The sequence below is a fragment of the Engystomops pustulosus genome, chromosome 8, assembly GCF_040894005.1.
Source record: "Engystomops pustulosus chromosome 8, aEngPut4.maternal, whole genome shotgun sequence".
NCBI lineage: Eukaryota > Metazoa > Chordata > Amphibia > Anura > Leptodactylidae > Engystomops > Engystomops pustulosus.
Window position 1 is genome coordinate 69,257,891 of NC_092418.1, and position 26,955 is coordinate 69,284,845.

The 26,955-nt window shown below is 42.0% G+C and overlaps 1 long non-coding RNA gene across 3 annotated transcripts; it reads left to right on the forward strand.

Moving 5' to 3' along the window:
- Positions 1-335: 335 nt before the first annotated feature.
- On the forward strand, positions 336-26,942 carry LOC140075352 (uncharacterized). 3 transcript variants are annotated; one of them, XR_011849400.1, is made up of 3 exons: positions 336-891; positions 24,566-24,708; positions 26,819-26,942. It is a non-coding gene; the product is annotated as an uncharacterized lncRNA (long non-coding RNA). The 3 variants fall into 3 exon arrangements; XR_011849401.1 differs by lacking the exon at positions 336-891 and adding an exon at positions 12,736-12,809; XR_011849399.1 differs by lacking the exon at positions 336-891 and adding an exon at positions 24,306-24,385.
- The last annotated feature ends 13 nt before the right edge of the window (positions 26,943-26,955 follow it).

The following is a 26,955-nucleotide window of genomic DNA, read 5'->3' on the forward strand; positions in this document are numbered from 1 at the left end:
TACGTATAACATTCAGGAAACAAGCCAGAGCATCTTTTTTTATTTTTTTCCTTTACGGGGAAGCTCTCTGTAGGTCTATTACACTTAAGAACTGCATGTATCTTTCTGTCTCTATTCACCTACCTCCACTAATTTCTCCACCTATCTGTGTAATCCCCCAACATTATGTACAGAACATCTTTGTTTATAACCCTCTGCCCTGGTTGGTCCAAAGAACCTGAGCACTTGTGTTAAATGTACAAATATCTTTGTGTGAGTGAAGGTGGAAGTTGGTATTTGATATGACTGTACTGCTTACAAAACCCCCGCAATGGAGAAAGCAAGTGATTTAAAAGGCAAACTTATTATCATCAGACATGAAAGTTTTCTAATGAGTTTGTCAAGTAAGCAGTTTCAATTATCCAAATCATTGTTTAAAAAGGTATTTATTATAATTTACTCACAAATCAGCATTAAAAGAAATCTACCGCTTAAGAAAAGTGAAATTAAACTACAGATACTCACCTATATTCCTCTTTAGCTCCAACCCTGGCGCTGGTCTTCTTTAAGCTTGACAAAAAAAAAGTTTTAGAAAAAGCAGCCCGGAGCACGGGGCTGCAATGTCTACGCCTCTCACGTGACAGAAGGCATGAATTCATGCCTCTTGCATGATAGCAACTCCCTCTCCCAGTATGGGACATTAGACGAGAAGTGTAAATAATTAACAACATTTTATAACTCTATTTTTTTAGGGGATCCGATCATCCCTCCCACCCCCCCTCACTTTGAGCAGACAAGGGAACAAGGGGGATGGTGTGATGGAGAAGAAGAATGCATGAGGAGATACAGGCACACACAGGCTGCAGCTGTTCCTCCCCTTGGAGTCACAACATGCTGATGGCTGAGAACCAGGTAATGTAATATAAACTTATATAAAGAATTGATTAAGAATGCTGACAGAGGCATTTTTAAAATCAACATAGCATAGGCTTTTGGAACCTGTCAACAGCTAAAAATGATATTTCTGGTAAGAGGTTCCCTTTAACATCAAACATCACTTTCACAAAGCCTGATGACATGATGTTAGGGGCTGCCTTACAAAAAAGGCAAAAAGCTAAGAGGCAATGTTTTTCTTATCCCATCCTGGAATAAGTAATTTGCATATTTTCCAGAACCATCCAATGAAACATCAATGGCTGTAAGTCTTCACATGCCTACAAGGCAGCCTTGATTGGCAAAGTCTCTGTAAGGGGAACTCTTACTTCCCGACCCTAGTGGGAAGCTTCTCATACAGCTAAACCAGTTCCTTAAACTGTACTAAAGAGATACAAAGAAATTGAAACAGTGCTGTATAAATTTGGAAATCCGTTCCTTCTGGAACAGATATGCTGGTTTGGCTTAATGCCATATACTGTTATTAGGCTTCCTGAAAGTCATGCTTGATGTTAAGGCAGCTAATGCAGCTACAAAGCAGCTAAGAGGCTATGCTTTCCTTATCCAATGCTGGAAAATGTATTTGTATATTTCTCTACTTTATGGGGACAGTGTAAAGTACAAGAAACATAGCAAAAGATAGACCCATTTTTTCACAATTTCCTATATGATGTGTAGAGATTAGAGATGAGCGAGCACTAAAATGCTCGGGTACTCGTTATTTGAGACGAACTTTTCCCAATGCTCGAGTGCTCGTTTCGAGTAACGAGCCCCATTGAAGTCAATGGGAGACTCGAGCATTTTTCAAGGGGACCAAGGCTCTGCACAGGGAAGCTTGGCCAAACACCTGGGAACCTCAGAAAAGGATGGAAACACCACGGAAATTGACAGGAAACAGCAGGGGCAGCATGCATGGATGCCTCTGAGGCTGCTTAAATGCACCATTATGCCAAAATTATGGCCAACAGCATGGCCATGACAGAGTGACAGAATGAAGCTAGATAGCATCTAAAACATCCAATAATTGACCCTGACACTATAGGGGACGGCATGCAGAGGCAGCGGCAGCAGCGGAAGGCTAGAGAGTGGCATGGCGACATACCCTAAATGGACTCAGGCTTCAAACCAATGGGTAGCAGAGAGGAACCAAAGGAGGTGAGCAAGAAGCGCTCAAATAATATTGGTACATGATAAAAGTTTGCCAGTATATTTTGTGGATTACAAAGCAGGGTGGCGACAAAGTTAACATGGAAGCCATGAAAACAATCCAAAATTCTGCCTGACACAGCTCGTTTGATAAGGGGACGATGTATGGAGGCAGTGAACTAGTAGTAGATTAAAGGTGCTGCAGTTAAAACTATGTTAGTTGGTTCTTGGCATGGAGCTGGCGCTCCGCTGCCAGGCGAGCTTTCGCCAATCCAAGCCCCTGTCTCTAGGCTACTCCCCAAACAGCACTTCTAAGAACCTTTCGGATAAGATCAAGTGTAGTAGCGTTCTTATAAGTTTGGGATATGGCGGGTGAGGGGAATGTAAACATCTGCGCAAGAAGCGCTGAAATAATATCCGTAAATGAAAAAAGTTTTCCAGTATATTTTGCGGCTTACACAGCAGGGTGGCGACAAAGTTAACAAGTTTGATGTGGAATGCCCTGCAATAGCTCTTGGGCGGTGTGCCTTTTATCACCTAGGCTCAGCAGTTTGAGCACCGCCTGCTGTCGCTAAGCAACGGCACTGCTGCAGTGCCTAGAGCTACCGACTGATGGCGCCATGCCCACGGATGGTAATTCGGAGGAGGAGGAGGTGGAGGAGGGGTGGGAGGATTTGGAGGTATAGTAGGCCTTTGAGACCTGGACCGAGGTAGGCCCCGCAATCCTCTGCGTCGGCAGTATATGACCAGCCCCAGGGTCAGACTCGGTCCCAGCCTGCACCAAGTTAAGTGTAGTAGCGTTCTTATAAGTTTGGGATATGGCGGGTGAGGGGAATGTAAACAGATGCGCAAGAAGCGCATGATGCGCATGGAGCTGGCGCTCCGCTGCTAGGCGAGCTTTCGCCAATCCAAGCCCCTGTCTCTAGGCTACTCCCCAAACAGCACTTCTAAGAACCTTTTGTATAAGATCAAGTGTAGTAGCGTTCTTATAAGTTTAGGATATGGCGGGTGAGGGGAATGTAAACAGATGCGCAAGAAGCGCTGAAATAATATCCGTAAATGGTAAAAGTTTGCCAGTGTATTTTGTGGATAACACAGCAGGGTGGCGACAAAGTTAACAACTTTGATGTGGAATCCATGAAAACAACCCAAATTTCGGCCTGACAAACCTCGTTTGATAAAGGGACGATGTATGGAGGCAGCTATATGGACGACTTTTGGAGGTAGCAATGGAGACAACGTGTGGAGGCTGCTATGGAGACAATTCAATTTGGATAGTGCCTGTATGTGGCAGTCCAAAAAATGTTTCAAACCAGAGGAGCAGGTAGGTGGCCCTCCAGAAAAATGGAATAGATTGAGTGCCTGTATGTGGCAGTCCAAAAAAGTTTTCAAACCAGAGGAGCAGGTAGGTGGCCCTCCAGAAAAATGGAATAGATTGAGTGCCTGTATGTGGCAGTCCAAAAAAGTTTTCAAACCAGAGGAGCAGGTAGGTGGCCCTCCAGAAAAATGGAATAGATTGAGTGCCTGTATGTGGCAGTCCAAAAAAGTTTTTAAACCAGAGGAGCAGGTAGGTGGCCCTCCAGAAAAATGGAATAGATTGAGTGCCTGTATGTGGCAGTCCAAAAAAGTTTTTAAACCAGAGGAGCAGGTAGGTGGCCCTCCAGAAAAATGGAATAGATTGAGTGCCTGTATGTGGCAGTCCCAAAAAATTGTTTAAAACAGAGGACCGGAAAGGTGGCCCTCCAGAAAAATTGAATAGATTGAGTGCCTGTATGTGGCACTCCCAAAAATTGTTTAAAACAGAGGACCGTGTCGGTGGCCCTCCAGAAAAATTAAATGCATAAAGTACTATACCTAGAGCCAGTGGGCCCTGTCAAAAAACAGCCAGTTTCCTCTGCTTTACTGTAGAAAGAGGAGGAGAAGGAGGAAAATGAGGAGGAGGAGGAGTGGATAAATTATTCAGGTTGAGCTTCCTTCACCTGCTGGAGATTTGAAATTAGGAGAAATCCATGCTTTATTCATCTTGATAAGCGTCAGCCTGTCAGCGCTGTCAGTCGACAGGCGTGTACGCTTATCGGTGATGATGCCACCAGCTGCACTGAAAACCCGCTCTGACAAGACGCTAGCGGCAGGGCAGGCAAGAACCTCCAAGGCGTAGAGCGCCAGTTCGTGCCACATGTCCAGCTTTGAAACCCAGTAGTTGTAGGGAGCTGTGTGATCATTTAGGACTATGGTATGGTCAGCTACGTACTCCCTCACCATCTTTCTGTAAAGATCAGCCCTACTCTGCCGAGACTGGGGACAGGTGACAGTGTCTTGCTGGGGTGACATAAAGCTGGCAAAAGCCTTGTAAAGTGTACCCTTGCCAGTGCTGGACAAGCTGCCTGCTCGCCTACTCTCCCTCGCTACTTGTCCCGCAGAACTACGCACTCTGCCGCTAGCGCTGTCAGAAGGGAAATACTGTTTCAGCTTGTGCACCAGGGCCTGCTGGTATTCATGCATTCTCACACTCCTTTCCTCTCCAGGGATGAGAGTGGAAAGATTTTGCTTGTACCGTGGGTCCAGGAGAGTGAACACCCAGTAATTGGTGCTGGAATAAATTCTTTGAACGCGAGGGTCACGGGATAGGCAGCCTAGCATGAAATCTGCCATATGCGCCAGAGTACCAACGCGTAAGAATTCACTCCCCTCACTGGCCTGACTGTCCATTTCCTCCTCCTCCAACTCCTCCAACTCCTCTTCTTCTGCCCATACACGCTCAACAGTGTAGGACTCAACAATGGTCCCCTCTTGTGTCTCGCCAACATTCTCCTCCTCTTCCTCCTCATCCTCCTCCACCTCCACCTCCTCCGATATGCGCTGAGAAACAGACCTAAGGGTGCTTTGGCTATCAACAAGGGAATCTTCTTCCCCTGTCTCTTGTGAGGAGCGCAAAGCTTCCGACTTCATGCTGACCAGAGAGTTTTTCAACAGGCCAAGCAGCGGGATGGTGAGGCTGATGATGGCGGCATCGCCACTGACCATCTGTGTTGACTCCTCAAAGTTACTCAGCACCTGACAGATATCAGACATCCACGTCCACTCCTCATTGTAGACTTGAGGAAGCTGACTGACCTGACTACCAGTTCTGGTGGAAGTTGACATCTGGCAGTCTACAATCGCTCGGCGCTGCTGGTAAACTCTGGATAACATGGTCAGTGTTGAATTCCACCTCGTGGGCACGTCGCACAACAGTCGGTGAGCGGGCAGTTGGAGGCGGCGCTGCGCTGCCCTGAGAGTGGCAGCATCTGTGCTGGACTTCCTGAAATGCGCACAGATGCGGCGCACCTTCGTGAGCAAATCAGACAGATTGGGGTATGTCTTGAGGAAACGCTGAACTATCAGATTTAACACATGGGCCAGGCATGGCACATGTGTCAGTCTGCCGAGTTGCAGAGCCGCCACCAGGTTACGGCCGTTGTCACACACAACCATGCCTGGCTTCAGGTTCAGCGGTGCCAGCCACAGATCAGTCTGCGCCGTGATGCCCTGTAATAGTTCTTGGGCGGTGTGCCTTTTATCGCCTAGGCTCAGCAGTTTGAGCACCGCCTGCTGTCGCTTAGCGACGGCACTGCTGCTGTGCCTAGAGCTACCGACTGATGGCGCCATGCCCACGGATGGTCGTTCGGAGGAGGAGGTGGAGGAGGGGTGGGAGGAGGAGGAGGCATAGTAGGCCTCAAACACCTGGACCGAGGTAGGCCCCGCAATCCTCGGCGTCGGCAGTATATGACCAGCCGCAGGGTCACACTCGGTCCCAGCCTCCACCAAGTTAACCCAATGTGCCGTCAGAGATATATAGTGGCCCTGCCCGGCAGCACTCGTCCACGTGTCCGTGGTCAGGTGGACCTTGTCAGAAACGGCGTTGGTCAGGGCACGGATTATGTTGTCTGACACGTGCTGGTGCAGGGCTGGGACGGCACATCGGGAAAAGTAGTGGCGGCTGGGGACCGAATACCGAGGGGCGGCCGCCGCCATGAGGCTGCGAAAGGCCTCGGTCTCTACTAGCCTATAGGGCAGCATCTCCAGGCTTAGCAATCTGGAGATGTGCACATTAAGGGCTTGGGCGTGCGGGTGGGTTGCACTATATTTGCGTTTCCGCTCCAGCGTCTGGGGTATGGAGAGCTGAACGCTGGTGGATGCTGTGGAGGATCGTGGAGGTGACGATGGGGTTTTTGTGGCAGGGTCCTGGGCAGGGGGCTGACTATCAGCTGACACAGGGGAAGGAGCAGTGGTGTGCGCGGCCAGAGGTGAACGCGCTTGTTGCCACTGAGTGGGGTGTTTAGCATTCATATGCCTGCGCATACTGGTGGTAGTTAAGCTAGTAGTGGTGGAACCCCTGCTGATCCTGGTTTGGCAAATGTAGCACACCACAGTCCGTCGGTCATCCGGTGTTTCCTTAAAGAACCTCCAGACTTCTGAAAATCTAGCCCTCGCGCAGGAGCCCTCGCCACGGGAGCTTCACTAGTTGACACATTTGGCGCTGATGCACCAGCTCTGGCCCTGCCTCTCCGTCTGGCCCCACCACTGCCTCTTCCAACCTGTTCTGGTCGAGGACTCTCCTCCGTCTCAGAAGCACTGTGTTCACCCGGCCTCTCAACCCAGCTTGGGTCTGTCACCTCATCATCCTCCGATCCCTCAGTCTGCTCCCCCCTCGGACTTCCTGCCCTGACAACAACTTCCCCACTGTCTGACAACCGTGTCTCCTCATCGTCGGACACCTCTTTACACACTTCTTCCACTACGTCAACAAGGTCATCATCACCCACAGACTGCGACTGGTGGAAAACCTGGGCATCGGAAAATTGCTCATCAGCAACCGGACAAGTGGTTTGTGACTGTGGGAAGGGTCCAGAAAACAGTTCCTCAGAGTATGCCGGTTCAAATGGCAAATTTTGCTGGGAGGGGGCAGACTGGGGGGGAGGAGGCTGAGGTGCAGGAGCTGGAGGAGTGCCGATTTCCGTGACATGGGTGGACTGCGTGGAAGACTGACTGGTGGACAAATTGCTCGAAGCATTGTCGGCAATCCACGACATCACCTGTTCGCACTGTTCTGGCCTCAACAGTGCTCTACCACGATTCCCAGTAACTTCAGACATGAACCTAGGGAGTGTAGCTCTGCGGCGTTCCCCTGCTCCCTCATAAGCAGGTGGTGTCTCACCCCGCCCAGGACCACGGCCTCTGACCCCTGCAGTAGTTGGACGCCCACGTCCCCGCCCTCGTCCTCTACCCCTAGCCCTCGGGTTAAACATTTTGAAAATGAGAGTTATAACTTGTATTTTTTTTTTACCTTTTTTTTTTGTTTTTTGTTTTTTTTTTGTGTTTTTTAGTTTTTAAAACCAAACGATGCTATCCTATTGCTATGGCTATTTTCTAGCCAAGTATTACAGCACACTACTATGCCAGATGAGATGACGCTGAGTTATGAAAAAAATAAACGTAAAATAAAAAAGGAAATGGCAGACTGTGCCTAGTTGAAATACAACCCCGGGCCCTAATAAATTTTCCCACTTCGGTCTTTGCGATGGATATGTGCGTCACTAAAACACAGTGGTCGCAAGTCTGACTCCAAATTGCTCCCAATTTGATAGTAGATGCACTGCAGCAAGTACAGCCACCAGCAGATCAACCAGAAATCAAATATATATAACGCTACTGTAGGCGTAATTAAGACGTTTGTATTCTCCTATGGCTATTTTCTAGCCAAGTATTACAGCACACTACTATGCCAGATGAGATGACGCTGAGTTATGAAAAAAATAAACGTAAAATAAAAAGAAACTGGCAGACTGTGCCTAATTGAAATACAACCCCGGGCCCTAATAAATTTTCCCACTTCGGTCTTTGCGATGGATATGTGCGTCACTAAAACACAGTGGTCGCAAGTCTGACTCCAAATTGCTCCCAATTTGATAGTAGATGCACTGCAGCAAGTACAGCCACCAGCAGATCAACCAGAAATCAAATATATATAACGCTACTGTAGGCGTAATTAAGACGTTTGTATTCTCCTATGGCTATTTTCTAGCCAAGTATTACAGCACACTACTATGCCAGATGAGATGACGCTGAGTTATGAAAAAAATAAACGTAAAATAAAAAGAAACTGGCAGACTGTGCCTAATTCTACTCAAACCCCTAATAAATTTTCCCACTTTGGTGTTTGAGGTGGATATGTGTGTCACTAAGAGCTAAACACAACGGTAGCAAGTCCCCCTGCTAATTCCTCACAATATGGTACTAGCTGCAAATAAAAAAAAAAAAAAATTATAACGTTATTGTAGCCCTAAGAAGGGCTGTTGGGTTCTTTTAGAATCACTCCTGCCTAACAGTAAGCTAATAGAACACCCTAACGCTTTCCCTGAGCAGCAGCAGCTCTCTCCCTAGCGGCATCCAGACAGAGAATGATCCGAGCAGCGCGGGCAGCGGCTAGTCTATCCCAGGGTCACCTGATCTGGCCAGCCAACCACTGCTATCTACGTGTAAGGGTACCACGTCATGCTGGGTGGAGTGCAGAGTCTCCTGGCTTGTGATTGGCTCTGTTTCTGGCCGCCAAAAAGCAAAACGGCGGGAGCTGCCATTTTCTCGAGCGGGCGAAATACTCGTCCGAGCAACGAGCAGTTACGAGTACGCTAATGCTCGATCGAGCATCAAGCTCGGACGAGTATGTTCGCTCATCTCTAGTAGAGATATATCTAGATTTAACTTTCTGAAGTCTCTTCATTGTTTCATGAGAAAAATGTCTATATAATGAACTCTAGAACCTGTGTTACCTCCAAGTGAATGATAACTGATCCATAGAAAGATGTTTAATGTATCATTGCTTATATAAAATAGATCCAATACGTTATTCCACGCTGAGCTGTACAGTGAGCAGAATGTCAGGGATTGCAGTTGTATCACACCAGCACCTAGAAGGCACATTTAAGGAGCAGGGCTTTCCAAATGTCAGGTTTACAATTCCACATTATGAAATGTTTTCTTATTTTATTACATAACATCTGCTAGAATACTCAGGCAGATTCATATTGTCAGAAATGAAAAGATAAAGAGCATTGGATCTCGCCTATATAAGGTTTCCTAGGAGCCGGACATAATATGTAGCCGTTCCTGGACTTATCCTAGGATCACTGAATATTGATTTATTAATATTTTAACTTCTATGGCTACAACTATGGTTTACTAAATTTCTATCAGACTTTGCTTATTCCATCACAAGCCTTTTTTAATAATCCTGTTGGACAGAAAACTTTTGCAGCCCTTCTCCAAATAAATATAGGACATCCATGTGTAGACATCCAAGAATTGAAATAGCTACTTTTACTCTTCTGTGTAAAGCATTCGTTGTGGACTCCTAAGCAAAATAAATTGATTCCAGGAAAGGAGTGTAACAAGAAAAGCATTATGGCTACAATGTGATATTGATCTCTTATCCTAAAGATACATATGTATGTAACATATTCCCCTTCATGGAAATTATATAATAAGGTCTTATTAAATCGAGAAGCATGAGGTGATATTAGTTCTAGTTCCTGACAATACTTCTATCCCTATGGGTATAATAACAAGAAGGTAATGAGCAAAGAGTTTGTATCAGTCATGATGGAAGGAAAAAAAGCAGGATTATGGGATTATATTGGGTGTTTATATTTAATAATTTATACTGTACAGGAAAATTCTTTATATTAAAAATATATCATCTCATTTGAAATATTCAGAGGATATTTCTATTAGAAACAGGTTTTAGGGTTTTGCTTCAGGCTTTTCTTAATTTAATTGCAATACATCAATTGTCAAAACTAATAAAACTGTCTTGTAATTTTACAAAAGAAAACTATCCATATTGTGTACAACTCTTCTAGCTGTCTTAACAGCTCTGGTCTGTTTACATATGGACATCAAAAAACCTAAAGGTGGCCTGTGGTACCAAGCATCAAGACGCTAACACCAGAGCCTTGTTCATGAATTGCACAGCTTCCCATAGTACACCCTGGAGATGCTGAGATGGTAACATTTTGGGCAGGAATAGCAGGTTTTTCATCACTTGCAGGTGGAAACTTTGGACTTTGGACTGGCCCCTGCAAGATTGCCTGCACTTCTAAACCCATAGAATCTTTTCAGGACTGTTCTCCATTATTATCTAGTTGTCCTAAAGCAGCATTCCAAGACATGTCATCTGAGACTCCGAGCGCTGAGCCAAATCAAACCCATGGAGCAAAAGGACAGTCATTCCTGAAGTGGACATGGCTCATTAATCTATCCGAGAAGGGGGTCATTCACCGCTTACCATACAGACTGAATGTTTTAACTGGAACTTGTGACTTTAGCATAGAATTCCGCTTGTCACACCGTGTTATTGGTTACAGTCACAGCAACCTACATGAAATACAAAATATCCAGTCATTTGAGCATCAAATGTGTGCTCCAAAGGAGGTTTTGCATGGGGTGTAATCATTTTTTAAAGTTTAATATTAAATGGGTTTTCATTCATGCAAAAACATTTGTTTTTATACCACTGTGGACTGGAAATGCGTATGCTGTTTATTCAACAGATGCATAGCCAAATAAAAGAGAAATGTGACTTGAGAAATGTAACTGTTCAATTTCTTTTAGGTTCACTCTTGTCTAACTTAGATGGCAATTTTTTTTCTGAAAATCCAACTTTTAGTAAACAAACCATATTTTTGAGATTGTAAGACACACTTTTTAGAAAGAAAAAAATCTTGCTAAAAATGGCGGTGTCTAATAGTCAGGAGGCTCCAGCATTTTGTGCTGAAGAACAGGTGAAGTGCTGACAAAGTGCTTCATATGATCTCTGAGGGAGAAGACCCTCTGCAATACTTTTTTTTCTTTCGGCAGTCCTACCATGAGTATTAAAACAGGGCCTAGAGTGAAATCAGAAGCATGTGACTGATCACATGATTCCTGAATCACTGCAAGGTCCTTAAACCCTTTGGGATTGGGTATGAAGAAGAGCTGTGGGTGTGGATGTAGTAGTGCTGAGTGTGTTGATGTGAGTTAATGTATGTAGCAGACCAGAGTGAGTGAATGTTGCTGAGCTATGTGTAAGTGTGTGACCAACAAGATTTTTTTTTTGGATGACTAATTCAGTGGTGCATCTGATAAATATGGTTTTCATTTAGAAGTACTAGAATGATGCATTCTTAAACATAACAACTTTCTTTAAATTATCCTGTTAAACTTGTAAACCTAACTATGAAAGACCTTAACCCATTTATTGCCAGCATATCATGTTTTACGGCAGTCAATAAGGTACTTCTTCTAATGCAAAGCCTTTCCAAGGCACCGTGTCAGAAAAGTATTACAGGACATTGGGTCATGCAAGTGCCAGGGCAGGGCTTTGTTATTACAGCCGGCCACAGCACTAACAGCCGGGATCGGAAAAGCTCCAATCCTGGGTGTTTAATTCCTTAGGTCAAACATGGACTGCCGTATCTAAGTGGATGCAGAGGGAGTGTGCTCCCTTTGGCACCCTGAGGCTGTAAGCGCAGGGTGCCCATGTTGTCACATGGCAGCCCAGGGTCCAGTGTTAGGAGAGCTATAATGCATTGAACTACATAAGTAGTGCAATGCATAATATTAGAGATCAAACAATGTCATGTAAGGGTCCCCTTGTGGGAAAATGTAATATAAAACTAAAGTAAAAAAATAAATAAAGTTTTAATAAAAAACAAATAAAGTGTAAAAAAACCTCAACAAACATTAAAAAACCCATCCCTTTAAGAAAAAAACGTGAAAACACAGAAATGTTGTACCTCTACACCCATACCAATCCAGGCTACAAAACTATATAGATATTTATCCTGTACAACAAAAAACTTTTCAAAAATAAAGGAAAAACACTGTCAAAATTGACATTTTTTAAATCAGCCATCACACAAAAAATTATATAAATTGCAATCAAAAACTTTATGAATCTCAAATGCGTACAAATAAAATCTACAAGTCTTTCTGCAAAACAATTTTTGTCCACATTGACAAAAAATATTTATTTTTTAAATTTACTGAACAAAAAGAGTTAATTAAAATTTCATCAGCAGGGCATATGAATCCCAAAATTGGGCTATTACAAACTACAATTTTAGCCCCAAAAACAATACCCCATGTAGCTATAGTGACCAAAAAATATTAAACTTGTAGCTCATAGAAGGAATTGATGGAAAAACAGTCAGTGCAATAACATGGAAAACAGGTGCAGAGATAAGGGGTTGAAAAAATGTGTTCAAAAATGTGTCCCCCACCCCAAGTAGTAAATATATGTTAATGTTTGCTACATGGCTGCAGCAGACTTCAGGCGCCTTGATACAAATATTGCATGGCAAAATATCATCTGTTCGCTCTTTTACCTTTCTAAATACAGTAGGAATATATTAGTTTCTTTTAACCAGCTCGTGCACAGACTATGAGACCCGCAGGATGCAGATCCTGCCTACTGTGCGATTTTCCATGGCTGTTTTCATTGAATTGTATCCTCAAACACTTCACCACAATAGTAGTAATCAACCTTTGTCATGCAGAGAGCCACTTCAGCAATGAGCCTCAGAGCCGCATTCAATTGTCCTTTTGTTTTACGCTTGTCATTTCAGCTTTGCTCCATTTTCCATTAACCAGTAACTTGCTGAATTGTCATGTTGTCAGGTACACAGTCGCGGCAGGAGGAGGACTATGGGCCGTGGCTACTTCACTAGCACAAGGTATTATGCAGACCACTGCCTCCCTCTGACATTTGCAGATTCCAGCGATTAACCCTAAGAACAAAAGGAAGATTTCCAGAAATAGTAGAATATTTCACTGGAGATGACCAAGATATACACCAGACTGGGAATTTTAGGAACATATTCTACAGTTGCCTCTTTGGCTCACACGATGAGCATGTAGTAATTGTAAGGCAGTGCATGCTGGGAGATACAGATGTACATGAACAAAAGAACCACAGACTCTTCATGTCTGATCAAATGTGCTATTATTTAAGTCTCTGTAATACTTCTGTGGTGACTTCTTGTTGCCTTTCTTTCTGTTGATGTTTTGATCTTTTTATATAAAAATATAAAAAAGACACAACAAAACAACAACAAAATGTTTTAAAACAGTATTTCATCTTCTGAATAGTTCTTATTAGGGAAACAAGTCCTGCACAAGGAGGCAGAAATAATGATGAGAAAAATAACGATACTTAAAAAAAAAAAAAAAAAGTGCTGATCGCTGAAAGCCGCTGCAGAGATTTATTTGAAATGAGCTGCGGGTGTCTTCCATTAGTAACACACTTCTCAGGCTGCCGGTCCCCTCTGTGATTTGGAAATCTTTCACTTGGAAGATTTGTGGCATACACTGTCCATATTCATCTAAATTTCTGTAAATGGTTATTCATTTAGCTAATGCATCTGGATCAATTTGAAGGCATCATTTTAAAGCTTGCCAGCCATGATCTTCCTCATGTACTAACATATAAATGCAACAAAAAAGTCAAGAAAAAACTGCTTAACCCTAATGCTTTAAAGGGAAATTCCAGAATATTTTAATTGGACGGATCTTTGGGGTCCACATCCTAGCACCCCACCCAATGCCACTGTCTATTCACAGGCCTGGGACATCTATCAGTCACGTGGCTTGTAAAAATGTAACACCAAGCTTTGACCTGAAAAATAGATCACCATATAGCTGAAAACCTATATAACCTTTTTCACTGCAGTATTTACCAGGAGCCCAGTCACACCGATGGGAATCGAAGACTAGCTACTCCTCTCCATGTCACCACTTGCTCCAGGGAACTAGATGAAGTGGAGCAGATTCATGGCATAGATCAAACTTTATAAAGGTTTAAATTATATCTATTCTGCTCACAGAAGTAAAAAGAAACACACTTTGTATGAAACTGAGCCAAAGGATCGCACACTAGGTCCAGGGTTTCCCTTATTCGGCTTCTTCCAGGGCCTCACAAACTTGGCTCTTACAGACTTCCTTTTTGTATCATATTATCATATAATATTGTGTGTTCTTGTACTGCAATACCAAGCACAGCCACTTGTCCAAAGATTCCCTTCTTTCTAAACAGCTGATGGGCAGGGGTGTTGGGTATCACTCCTTCTGCCCTGTGCCTAAAAACAGGTGTTAGTAAAACTGTGAACTATTATGTTAAAGGAAAAGAGTGCAGCAAGTATGTTAGCGAGAGGTAGGGAGGGAACAGATGTAAGATAGCGGGACTGCTGACCCAGGCTACACAGGGCATGTTTGTTGCCTGTCACCTTAGAGACAAATAGGTCTACATAGCAGCTGTAGACACATAACACTATTATACCTCAATATCAGACTGTTTTTGAAGTTTATTTGAAACCATTGGAGTAATAAAATCTGTTAGATTTCTATGCAATCTGGAGATACTACATATCATCTCTAGCACTAAAGGAAGACACAGTAAATAAATCCCAATACTTACTTTATTACTGCAACTATTAAACTGGATTAGGTCCAAGGTATATTTTATATTCTGAAGCTGATACCTTTTAGTGGTGTCTGAAAACATTCATATCACAGCTAAGCATTTTATAGTGATGTGATATTTAGGGTTTTCACTTTAGTAATGTAGGTTTCCTTAGTTAATATTTCTATTCACACTCATTTAGTTAGTTAGATAGATGACAGCATAGCATTAACCCTAAAGAAGATACAGTTCTTCATTTATTCTATATTACATGGGGCACATATGTTTTGTGAGGTGAGTTATTATTTTTATTAGTTTTTTGTCTCTCCTTCAATGGTCAAAAATGTTCTTCTGTATCTGGGGAGATTTTGCTGACTATGTTCAATATACAAGGGCCCAGACTCCATGAGCACTGTAGATGTGTAAACAGTTTCTATTTTCCTCCCAGACTCTACAGTTATTGGGCCAGGAGTGTTGGTGACTATTATGCCATGTACGGCCCATTAATCGACAAGCTCATTGTGAAACTTTACATGGTCTGACACTTTGTGTCTGGACTATGTTCCTTTGACCTATTTTTCATCAATGCCAAAAAACAAATTGTTTGTCCAATATCTAGCAGGCCAGAGTATCCTGAGGTATCTGGTAGCACCGGAGGGGTAGGACTTCATCATACACAAGCTCCGACTTGCTACAGCAGATAATAAAGAGAGGGTTCCCATTCAGATGATCAGATATTTATTACCAGGTAAAGGGATAAAACACTTTTGTAGACATGCTATTATAAACCATACTCTCATATATGGAGTACGAGTATAGTTGGGACACAACTGGAGGAGGTGAGCAGCAGGCCATAGGAGAGGTTGTCAGGTGGTACAAACAAAACGCACAAACTGCCAAACCTGATTTTTCTTGTAATGGATACCAAGCATGTGCTCACTGATAAGTTTGTTCCCTTTTGCAATGTCAGACCTTGCTGAGAGGAAGTTTTTGTGGTTCTTGTTCAAAGAAGAGCAGGAAGACTTTTATGATAACAATTTGCTTTGACTGTGTAAATGTGCTGTGGGGTATTGTAGCTTGTGCTGAATACACACATTGCAAGGACGACCACAGTGCCAGATAGTGGACCTTTTCCAAAGGCGTGAAGTAGCCCATTAGATGACAATTATCAGCCTGTGCAATTTATCTTTATGGATTCCTTTTATAGATATTGCGTAATTTTCTTTCTATAATTGGGATTGATCCTCAGACGAAATACTGACGGATGTGTATGTAAGTGGCAATAATAAAGCTGCCCGCATAAATCTTTTGGTTGGCTATGTCATTGTTAGTTACACTTTGGTGTATGTCAGGACTGGAGTCTGTAGATCCTCTGGACCACCGCGGGAAATGGTACTAGCCGACACCTGGGACCAGAGTCTAAGAGGCACCTGGTGTTCACCAGAGCCCGCCGCAAAGCGGGTTGGTCTTGTTGCGGCGGGGTACCACCAGGTCGTTCCACAGGTGCGGCTGGCCGGCACTGGCTGCCAAGGTAGTAATGCAGGAGACAAGCACAGGAAGGCATACTAGGACTCAGGCAGGAGCTGGCACATGGATAAGGAATACCGCAACGGACTGGCACACGGATCAGGAACACAGGAACGGTCTGGCACATGGATCAGGAACACATGAACGGACTGACACACAGCAACGCATGATACACAGGAACACGGGATACACACGGGGGCTTTCTCTTCAGGGGATGGCTTAAAGATCCGGCAAGGGTCACAGGAAGAGGCAGGCACTTATAGCTGGCCAGCGCCAATTATCGGATGCTGGGCTCCGGGGGCATACGGAGGGAAACGGGTGCACCCGCGATCCGAGACAGGGATCGTGGGAGCACCCCTGACAGTGTAGCTGCTATACTGTATAAGTTTAATGGCTAGTAGCTACAACACTTGTGCACATCAATTGATAGTTGGTTATTTGTGTGCTTACATGTTCAGGTTTTTATGCAGTATTTATCCTTCAAAAGTAATTTTCTTTTATAATCCTGGCCTGGTTTTGGTTTAAAAAAACTCAAATAAAATATATCTATGAGTAAGAAGGTCTGAGTTGCAATACAATTATTCCTACTGAACCTTTATCACTTCTTCCTTTTTGCCATTTTTGTGGTAAATAATACAGAACCCCTCACACAATGGGGTAGATGCCAGTTTTTTAGACTGTTTTTCTACGCATCAGATTTGTTAAGGATCATAGATTTTTGCACTGCCGATTCCTAAGTATCCCCTATACTAGGAGGAGGCTGGAGTGGTTTTGCACCAAAATTTGTGACTTTTTAACCGGTTAAGGACCGGGCCCTTTCCTGTTTTTTTATGTCCATTTTTCACTCCCCACCTTCAAAAATCTATAACTTTTTTTATTTTGACACGTAAAGAGCTGTGTGGTGGCTTGTTTTCTGCGTAACAAATTGCACTTCATAGTGATGGTATTAAATATTCCATGCCATGTACTCGGAAGTGGAAAAAAAATCCAAATGCAGTGAAAATGGTGAAAAAATGCATTTGCGCCATTTTCTTGTGGGCTTTGATATTACGTCTTTCACTGAGCGCCCCAAATGACATGTCTACTTTATTCTTTTGGTCGGTACGATTAAGGGGATACCAAATTTGTATAGGTTTTATGTTTTCATACATTTACAAAAATTAAAACCTCCTGTACAAAAATATTTTTTTTTATTTTGCCAACTTCTGGTGCTAATAACTTTTTTATACTTTGGTGTACAAAGCTGTGGGTGGTGTCCTTTGTTCAAAATTTGATAATATTTTCAATTATATAAATTTTAGGACTGTATGACCTTTTGATCACTTTTCATAGATTTTTTTATATTTTTCAAAATGGCAAAAAAAGTGCCATTTTCGACTTTGGGCGCTATTTTCCATTACGGGGTTAAACTCATTGAAAAACCGTTATCATATTTTGATAGATCGGGCATTTTCGGATGCGTCGATACCTAATGTGTTTATGATTTTTACTGTTTATTTATATTTATGTCAGTTCTAGGGAAAGGGGGGTTATTTGAAATTTTAGGTTTTTTTATTATAATTTTTTTTTTTAATTTTTTTTTATTTTTATTTTTACTATTTTTCAGACTCCCTAGGGTACTTTAACCCTAGGTTGTCTGATCGATCCTATCATATACTGCCATACTATAGTATGGCAGTATATGGGGATTTTCCTCCTCATTCATTACATTGTGCTATCAGCACATTGTAATAAAGGGGTTGAAACGAAATAGCCTCGGGTCTTCGGAAGACCCGAGGCTACCATGGAGATGGATCGCTGCTCCCCGATGTCGTCACGCGGAGCGGCGATCTCAGGTAAGATGGCAGCGCCCATCGCTGTGATAGCACCCGGGATAGTGTTACCGGTAAGCCTTTGCTGCAATATGCAGCAAAGACTTACCGGCTATGGAGAGGGCTCAGCCCATGAGCCCTCTCCATGCAGCGCGACCCGACCGCCGCCGTGAATACACAGCGGGCGGTCGCGAACCGGTTAAATTGTCAAATGTCATAAATTGTCATTACATGAATAAGTCTGAATACAGGAGCAAAGGACAAATCCAATGGATAAAACAATGGGTTGGTTAGGAGCGCTATCAGTAGCTGTTTAAAAATAAAGTCACATTGAGAGCTAATAAAACGCTATGGTTTTGAGTGTGGAAATGCTTTTCAATGCTGAAACATGCATCTTCATCCGGTCAAGGGGATAGATGCAGAGATTGTCTGCATGCAGTACCTGCCATGGCCTGAAGAAAATGCATGTTTTAGCCTCGGCAGGCGTTGCCACACTCAAAATCCTTCACTTTTATCAGCTCTAAGTGTGACTTCATCCACTGCTTGTAGGGAGATACAGGGGGTACACCTCCTTCTGCAAAACTGTTAAAGTCCCAACACCTGTGAAGACTAGCCTTGGCCCAATTTTATAAAACAGAACATAAAAAAATAGCACCCTTTTTGACTAAATCTGAACTTTTTTTGGCCAGAAAACCAGTGAGAGGGTTATAAGGTAGCTATAATTCTGCCTTTTTAAACCAAACCATTTTCTTCTTTTATTCTTATTTTTTTTTCTGATTTTATTTTATGTATCTGAACAAAATAATTGACAGTAAGTGAAGTATGCCCGCAAACATCATCATTGGCAAGGACCTGAATATTTCCTTATGTCTGAAAAGATTGGATCCCCGAATCCTTGTATTCGTCCTGATCTTTATCATTTTTATATTCGATGTCACATAGTATGCAAATGTCATGGCAGTCATGCCGCTCTTTCCATTTTATAGGCAATGAAAAGAAAATGGAATCAATATTACAATGGTATTGCAGAACAGATATAATGAAGTCACTTAGCTGAGAAAAAAAAGCAGCACACAAGCAAATGCTTTGCAATTTTGTATCTTTTTATTTCAAAGTAGAAATGTGCCATTTGTGTAGTAATAAAAAAAACGTAGAGATAAGTAGTATAAAACCTCTTTTTTCTGCTAGTTCAGCATGAATTCAAAGGATTATTTTTTACACTTTTTATATATTTATATAAACAATACATTATGTAGTGTACAAAAAGAAGTACATCGAAAACCTAGACTACAAGTTCTGCTTCACAAACAACACATTCTCTCGTCTAATCGCTGCAATTTGGATTCAACCGTCTTCTTAGCAGTAAGTCCAGAGGAGTAATCAGAAGTAATTCACTAGATTCTCGGAAGTCTAATGTGCGCTACGCAGGAGGCAGCGCCTCGCCTTTACACTAGAACAATTAGGCAGCAAGCTATGTCACTTCATGTAATGCCGAATTGCATCTAGGGTACTAATCTTAGAAGAGAATGTAATCCATGAATAGTTGCTCCCCTTTCCCCTATTGTAAATGGAAAATACTCTGTGCTCTTGACGTCGCTCTACACTCTGCCGGCAAATACTATGTGAAACCTAAGTAAGCAAACGTGAAGCCATCATCCTGGCGACCCTCTGTCCTTTTATTACACTGTATTGGATGGTTCAGACAAGGGATTATAGGAGTGGGGAAAGGATATTAACTGTTCTCATTCAGGATTTTATTTCCTCCCAAAGAAGTGCCAAAAAGGCAATAATTAGACCTTGTATTATATAGATTATATAGTTAAGGCGCTGATATGAGTGTAAATCCTATGGAATCAGTGTGTGGCCTTTAAAGTGCCCACAGAAATGTTTATCCATTATAAATAGAAGATGGATCTGGTTTCTGTGCCGGTCACGTCTGGCAGGACCGGAGTATACACAGTGTAATATAAATCTAATGGAGATTTAACAGTTACAAACAAGCCCTTTTTTCACTGTCTAGAAATTTTGTGTATAAAATTTGTGAGAGATTGACTTACAAGACTAAGCCTCAAGTTACCGTATTAAATTAAAACTTCTCCTAGGCATGGGATGCTGGTCAGCAGCGGAAAGTATCTTGGAGCTGCGAGGCAGTTTACCAACATCTGCGCCTGGTGGAAACATATGGTTAAATTTGTTTTGTTATTATCTCTTCTACCACATCAGCCTTTCTGCTTTCAGGTAAATAAGCATTTAGCAGAAGAAGAGAAAAAAAATGTATCCTTTATTTATGCAAATTATCGGCCCAGTAGCTTTAGCTGATCCTGCATACCAACATGTCCTCTACAGGCTTCTGTTTTCACTTGCCTGTACTCGGCCCAAAGCTGGAATTCTGTGTATGCGCAGTAGCTTTGTCTTTGGAGCCAAGGGAGCGCTGCTATGCGCTATATCAGAAAGCAAGCAGACTATGCTGTATTACCATACAATATAGCATCAACACAAGAACAAGCCAGAAAATGGGCATATTTTAAAATACAATACAGTATAGGCATAACCCTGAGTTTATATACTTGTGGTCAAGAGCTTCTCTGCAATTAGAGATGTAAATGAGACCTCATGAAGCAGTACAGCAGAAATGTACAATATTCAGTCAAATGAGTTGGCCACTTTACTAAATGTTTCTGTAATGTGTGTGGGGGCTGGATATTAGGTAAGTTACCAATATATTCATCCATAGTAAGATTGGTGCACCTGGGCCGCCCTTTTTTAGCCCCACCCCCACCCACTGCCGCCACTGACTCCAACCCTGCTTCCTATGTCGGGACTTCATCTCTATCTGTGTCCGGAAAGGGATGGGGAGGGGATATGAGAGTGGTCCCACAATTAATCTAGGGGGAGCTATGATAGGGGGCCTGCAATATGGGGTATGAGAGGGAGCCCACAACATGGGAATAATGCGTTCGGGCCACAATATAAGGGATAGATGAGAGGAGCTACAATATGAGGAGGAGATGATAGGCCGCAATGCGAGGGAGAGATGAGAGGCCACAATATGAGAAGGAGATGAGAGGGTCCATATTATAAGTGGGAGATGAGAGGGTCCACAATATAAGGATGAGATGGGAGGGGCCACAATATTAGGGGTAGATGAGAGTGTCCAAAATATGAGGGGTAGATGAGAAGCCACAATATGAGGGGTAGATGAGAGGGGCCACAATATGAGGGGTAGATGAGAGGGGTCACAATATGAGGGAAAGATGAGAGAGGCCACAATATGAGGGGGAAATAAAGGGTCTACAATATGAGGAGGATATGAGGGGGCCAAAATAGGAGCTGGCAGAGGCACTGATTGCTTTTAATAGGTTCTATCTGATCCATGCTCACAAGTTTGAATCATGTTTTATGTGCATTTAGAGAATCTCCTTCCCGAATGCAGATGTGTTTAGACTTAAATGCTTGCATTAAGTAAGTAGCATTAAATAAGTAGCAATTTCAGACACAATGAAAATGCATTCTGCAATTGCGGCCTAAGAATACACGAGTAATATTAGGTAGATTGAAACCTTCTCAAAGGCCAGAAATTCCAGTTCATAAAATGGCTGCAGATGGAGGATCATGTGATCTTATCTGTCCATGAACACTTGCCTTGCCAGGACCTCATGATAGTATTCAGATTATGATTAAGGTGACTGGCAGGATAATAATTCATGGACAGATCACATCACCCTCTATCTTATAGACAGGAATGACTGGCTGATGAGGTAATAGACAGAAGACCTGATAGTTGGGATCCCTAATAATCACAATAAAAGTCCTGTTGTCAGACTAACATACTGCCACCTCATTTATGTTTACTGGACAGAGCAGTTTGGGACTATCTTTGATAGTACCCCCAGACAGTGAATCAAGCAAAACCTACCACTCTATTCACTAGAGGTTACACAATCCCTTTAAGGGCAAGATTTGAAGAATATTAGCTTGTATTTGCACAAAGATAAACTGTCACCTCCTGGTTCCTTTCCTTTTAATCACTTACTGAAATCTTCTCAAAATAAGATGTACCTAGTATTTTGGCACCTTTTTAAAATAGGTAATGGCTGGCACCATTTTCACGGCACTAAAACTAAACAACCTGCTCATATTTTCCTGCTCAGATTCTGCTCTAGGGCACTTTGCTATGGTTATCGATAGTGCCAGAAGCTACCATTACGTTTGGGAGTTTTTTCGCCCATCCATCTTCATTTGCTAAAAGGTTTAATATTATGGACAAGTGAAAACTTCTGAGATGCTGAATATTGACGTTCATCCTTCTAACTTTCTTTTATTTTCTACCCTATGACTAATAAACACAAATAATAGATTCAGGATCATTAAAAATTAAAAACCTTTCCCAAATCTTCACCGAACATTTCTATACCTATGACCATTCTCTGATTCAACCACCACTTGTGTGGCAACCCTGTATCATGGATGTAGTTTCGATGACTGCCACCCCCTCGTTCTGGAATAGTCTCTTGACCTATTAGAGTAAAGCCTGCTTTTTGCACAACTGAATCCAGTTAGCATTCTACCATCTCATTTACTTCTGTTGGACATAATTAACTGATGAACTTCATTTGGGCTTGAGAAAGCGCCACTGAGCGCAAAATGGCCCCATTGCCAAGGCTTGCTTCTCCCTGCATGTGATTTTACGCTTCTGCACCTCAATAGAGGACATTACAATTTTCTAACCAGTGGGTGAGTTCCGTTACTTTCTTCTACTTGTTGTTTACTCCTTCATTTGGGATTGCCTTCCATGTTTTCCGATAAACTGTGTGGAAGCCACAGCACTCTCCCAAATGCTTTGGTATAATTTAAAAGTGTATCCTGATGTGCTTGGTGCCATGTGGTGAAATCTGCCATCAAACACCTATGGTAGGATAGGTTATAAATATATGTAATACCCCTTTAAGGGGGTTAGATTTAGCTAGCAGTATTCTATTGGTTTTATTTAGGGTCAAATTGAAATGTTGGGCATTCGTAGTTTACCAAATGCCCTACTTGTTTACCCCTAAAAGGGGTCATGGGACTTGGCTTGAAGCTGTACATTAGTTTCCTCACCAATAATCATTTTAAACACACAAGGCATTGTCTCGGTCATTTTAGAAAAACCTCTCAGCTCTCTCCTGTCACAAGTAATGATGTCTTGTTTTCTTGTGGAGAAATGTGCTAAAAATAACACTTTAGTGTTTCAACAGTAACATTCTCTTTCCTACATGTAAATGACCGAATTAGAAACAAAAAGCAAAAAAGACCCTCCCCATGTCACATGCTGACTCTAAATGGAGAGATTAACATCATTGCTAGGGAAAAACCAATGTTTCCTCAGAGCATATGAGCTGGAGATTCCTATCAGACAGTGGTCTGCGCTGGCCTGTTCCTCATGAGGGCAAGTGTCCAAACACAAGTGACTCATGCCAGAACAATGGTCTTGAAGGATGAATACACTGCCTCAGATAACCACTAAAGCTTTTTTTGGACACAAAGTGGAATGTACAAGCCTAATATTTATTTCTGTTGAATGTTTCAGTGAGATCAGTAACTTCTGAAGCATCTGCTTCTCCTAGGCCTGGTTGTAACTTGAGGGGATGCAAAGGGTAAAGTTGCACCCAGGATAATAAAGGACCCAAAAGATGCCATGTTCCCAATGAAGAGACCAGTATAATAAATGGTACAACATATTTGGGACCCTAGTGCAGATTTTGCATTGAGGCCGAGCAGATTCACATAACACCATCGCTATACTTCTCTATTCTCTAAGTGTTGTCTTACAAGTTACTGCTGTGTCATGGTCTTTTGAAGATTGTGCACTAAGAGGTTCTATAGAGGAATCTGTCTAATGTTTGTTAAGCCTTCAGGGCAGCTGCAGCGTGTGTGTGCCTGTGTCAGTCTCCTCCTCTTCACACTCAGGCAGCTCCCTCCCCACTTCCTGTCATGTGCATTGAGCAGGTAGGGGGGGGAGGGGGGTGGTGTGGTGGAGAGGAAGAATGCATGAGAAGATACAGGCAAATACAGGCTTCTCCCAAGGGAGTTATCACATGCTGCTGACCGGGAGAAAGGTAATTTAAAACAAACTATTATGATTCAGAATGCTGACAAAGACATTTTTAAAATCAGCATAGCCTAGGATGTGGGAACCTGTTACCAGCTAAAAATGACATTCCTGTTGACAGGCTTGCTTTAAATGTCGAATATCAACAAACTGGTACCATGCGTGGTACTAACCTAATTACTGATGAGAGTAAAGGTTTGTTGTATGTGACCAAATTGAGGCTGGTTAACTGGTCAGTGTGTCTGAACCCAGGTCAAATGTACTGAACGGAGACTGCTGAATCAGCTTGCTGGCTTCTTCTTAGGTAAGTTCAGCCAACTGTGGACAGCATTTGCGAGAAGAATCCGTTATGCAGTTGGCCTATACAATACACAGTCACTATTGGTGTCATTGCTTTACGGACAAATATTTAGCATTAATATGGAAGTAGGTGGAATATTTCCATAGCACAAATATTTAAGACTAGTAATAAAGTTGTCAAGAAAAAGAGAAAAGGAAATCCCTATAGGGGATATAGATATGCAAAAAATGAGTGTATGCACAATAAACAATATATTTTCATAGATTGACTGAGAATGGGCCATTATGTTCTCCTTTTCCCTACAGGCATCAACATTGCCACTTAGTAATGTAGATCAACTGATTGGCATGAAGGCTGTCTCGTGAGAGGAAGAGGTCAGAACACTAAAGGGAAAAAGACTTTGAAGAACTGGACCCCCTCTCTAATGTCTGCATATTTGGCCATCAAGGTACAAAATGTGAATAATAAGTGATGGTCGCTGTAATTATTAATTTCACCAACATAAAATGTTTTTTTTATCACTTTAGATATCACCACATTCAGTTTTTTTGTTTGGGGCTGCAGTCTCAACCAGACCCTTACTCCAAGAGAAAAAAAAATCTCCATTATCAAACCATACATCTCCATTAGTCACAAGTTTATACATTTTCTGTTGATAGAAGTTTCAAAATGACACTGTTCCATTGTATTATGGGAGGGAGAACATAAAAATATCCACTTAACCGGTGACAATTTAACATATGGTTAACATAGGTTTCAGATATATTTCAGCTTTTGTTGAAGTCTGCTATAGTCAAGCCTCTATTGTTCAATACAGAAATATTTTCTTAATGCATTGAGCCCCAAAAGACTAAAAAAAAAAAAAAATTCCAGTTTAATGAGTCTTTGCCTATTTTTTTTTTTCTTTTTTTTTTTTAAGTAGTCATAAAATAAAACCCATTAATATATACAGTAAGATTTAAGCATGAAGAATGGTAATGTGTGTCTAAAGGTGTGGAGTGATATAGTTAATTGCTGCTAAGAGTTCCAAGGTAGGGGCCCCTGATGAGTAATCCACGTTAATACACAGTTTTTTATGTAGCCAAATAAAACTGGTGCATAGAGCAGCAGAGAAAAGTTGGTCTTATTATTGTAATAAAAATTGACATGGCTCATGCTGTTTTTCTTGGCTGCCCTGCCTTGTGCAGACAAATTCTTCTAGTTGAGATTCCTTGTATTTGGCTGGTTCTTCACCAGTCCATAAAGCTGACTATCCACAGAGAAAAGGAAAACCCACCCAGGGGCAGACCCCCCCCCCCTCTTATTAATGGCCACACTGTTTAACATCCCATGTGTGCTACTAAAGAACAGCAGGGGAAGTTTCAGCTGAAAAATGAAAAAAATAAAAAGCATAGCCAGGGGTTTGCAATGTTCTATTGCTGTGATACATTTTTCACAGTAAAAAGCATGCAGTGACAGAAAGTATTGATTGCACACTTAGTATGGGATCAATACATTCTGCAGGCTGAATTCTCTTTGAACATGAACTATACTTGTACCTTCAGCTCGCTCCCATTTTGTTTTCGTAGTTATTCCTTTCCTTTTTTTTTCTTTTCATACAACATTAACTAGTTCTGTTTTTGCAGGACCTGTTACAATACATGAGAAGTACTGTAGGGAGGTAGAGGTTATTGTCCATGCAGAAACAATGGGGGAGACTTATCAGGATTTAGTACGCTAGTTTTTTTGGTGTACAACTCCAAAAATAACTGCAACCAGTAATTTTGACTATCCTCCCCCATGCCTTCACGCCAGTGCACCAGCAGTTCTAGCCAATGGAAGACCGGGCATAGAAATGTCTGCCGTCACAGCCACACTCTGTGGGGGGGGGGTTGGGGCTCAATATCATATGATAAATGTTAAAAGGAAAGAAAAATTACTAGCCTTGCTTTTATAACTAGAGAATTGATACCATTTTTTTGTAATTGGTTCAACAAATGAGCACTAAGACTATATATAGAATACATATATGGAGATCGAGAAAGTTCTGGTTTTGTGCCAAACAGCTGTTGCTTGAATACCCCCTGCTCCCACATATCCCTCCCTACTGGCTGCAAATGATTTTAATGAAAATTAAATAAAAGGAAAAAAGATTTTTAATGGCAAGTGCTGCTGCTTTTTTTTCTACTGGTGTATATCCTGTATATACATTGGTTAAGCACCACCGTGCCACACTCTTGGCGGTTTGTGCCCCTGTAAAATATCTTGCCTTTTTTTGTCATAAAGGCTGTTTTAAGTCTATATTTTTAGTATGGTCAAAGTGAATTATCTATATTGGAAATTTTATTTTTTAGAAAATTTTTATGAATCTCTGCATTTGGAGAATGAAATCTAATGGAATATTTGATCATAATTGTTCAAGCAGCAACAAAGTGTAGCTTCGACTGCCTATGTAAAAAAAGCAATGTGGTCACATTGTATACATATACCTGCAACTAAACCTTTCAAGCTATTTTTGTTCTTCTTAAACTTTGTAATATATTTCATTAAGGAAAGTAGTTATCTTGTTTCTCCTATAGTGAGCAGTGTATCTGAAAGCATCATCCATGACAGGCCGATAAGAACCTACCCGTTTTACAACTAATGATGAACTCTTTCCATGCCTAAAGAAAATTTCCCTCAATGTTTCAGATCTCTGGGGAGAACAGACAACACA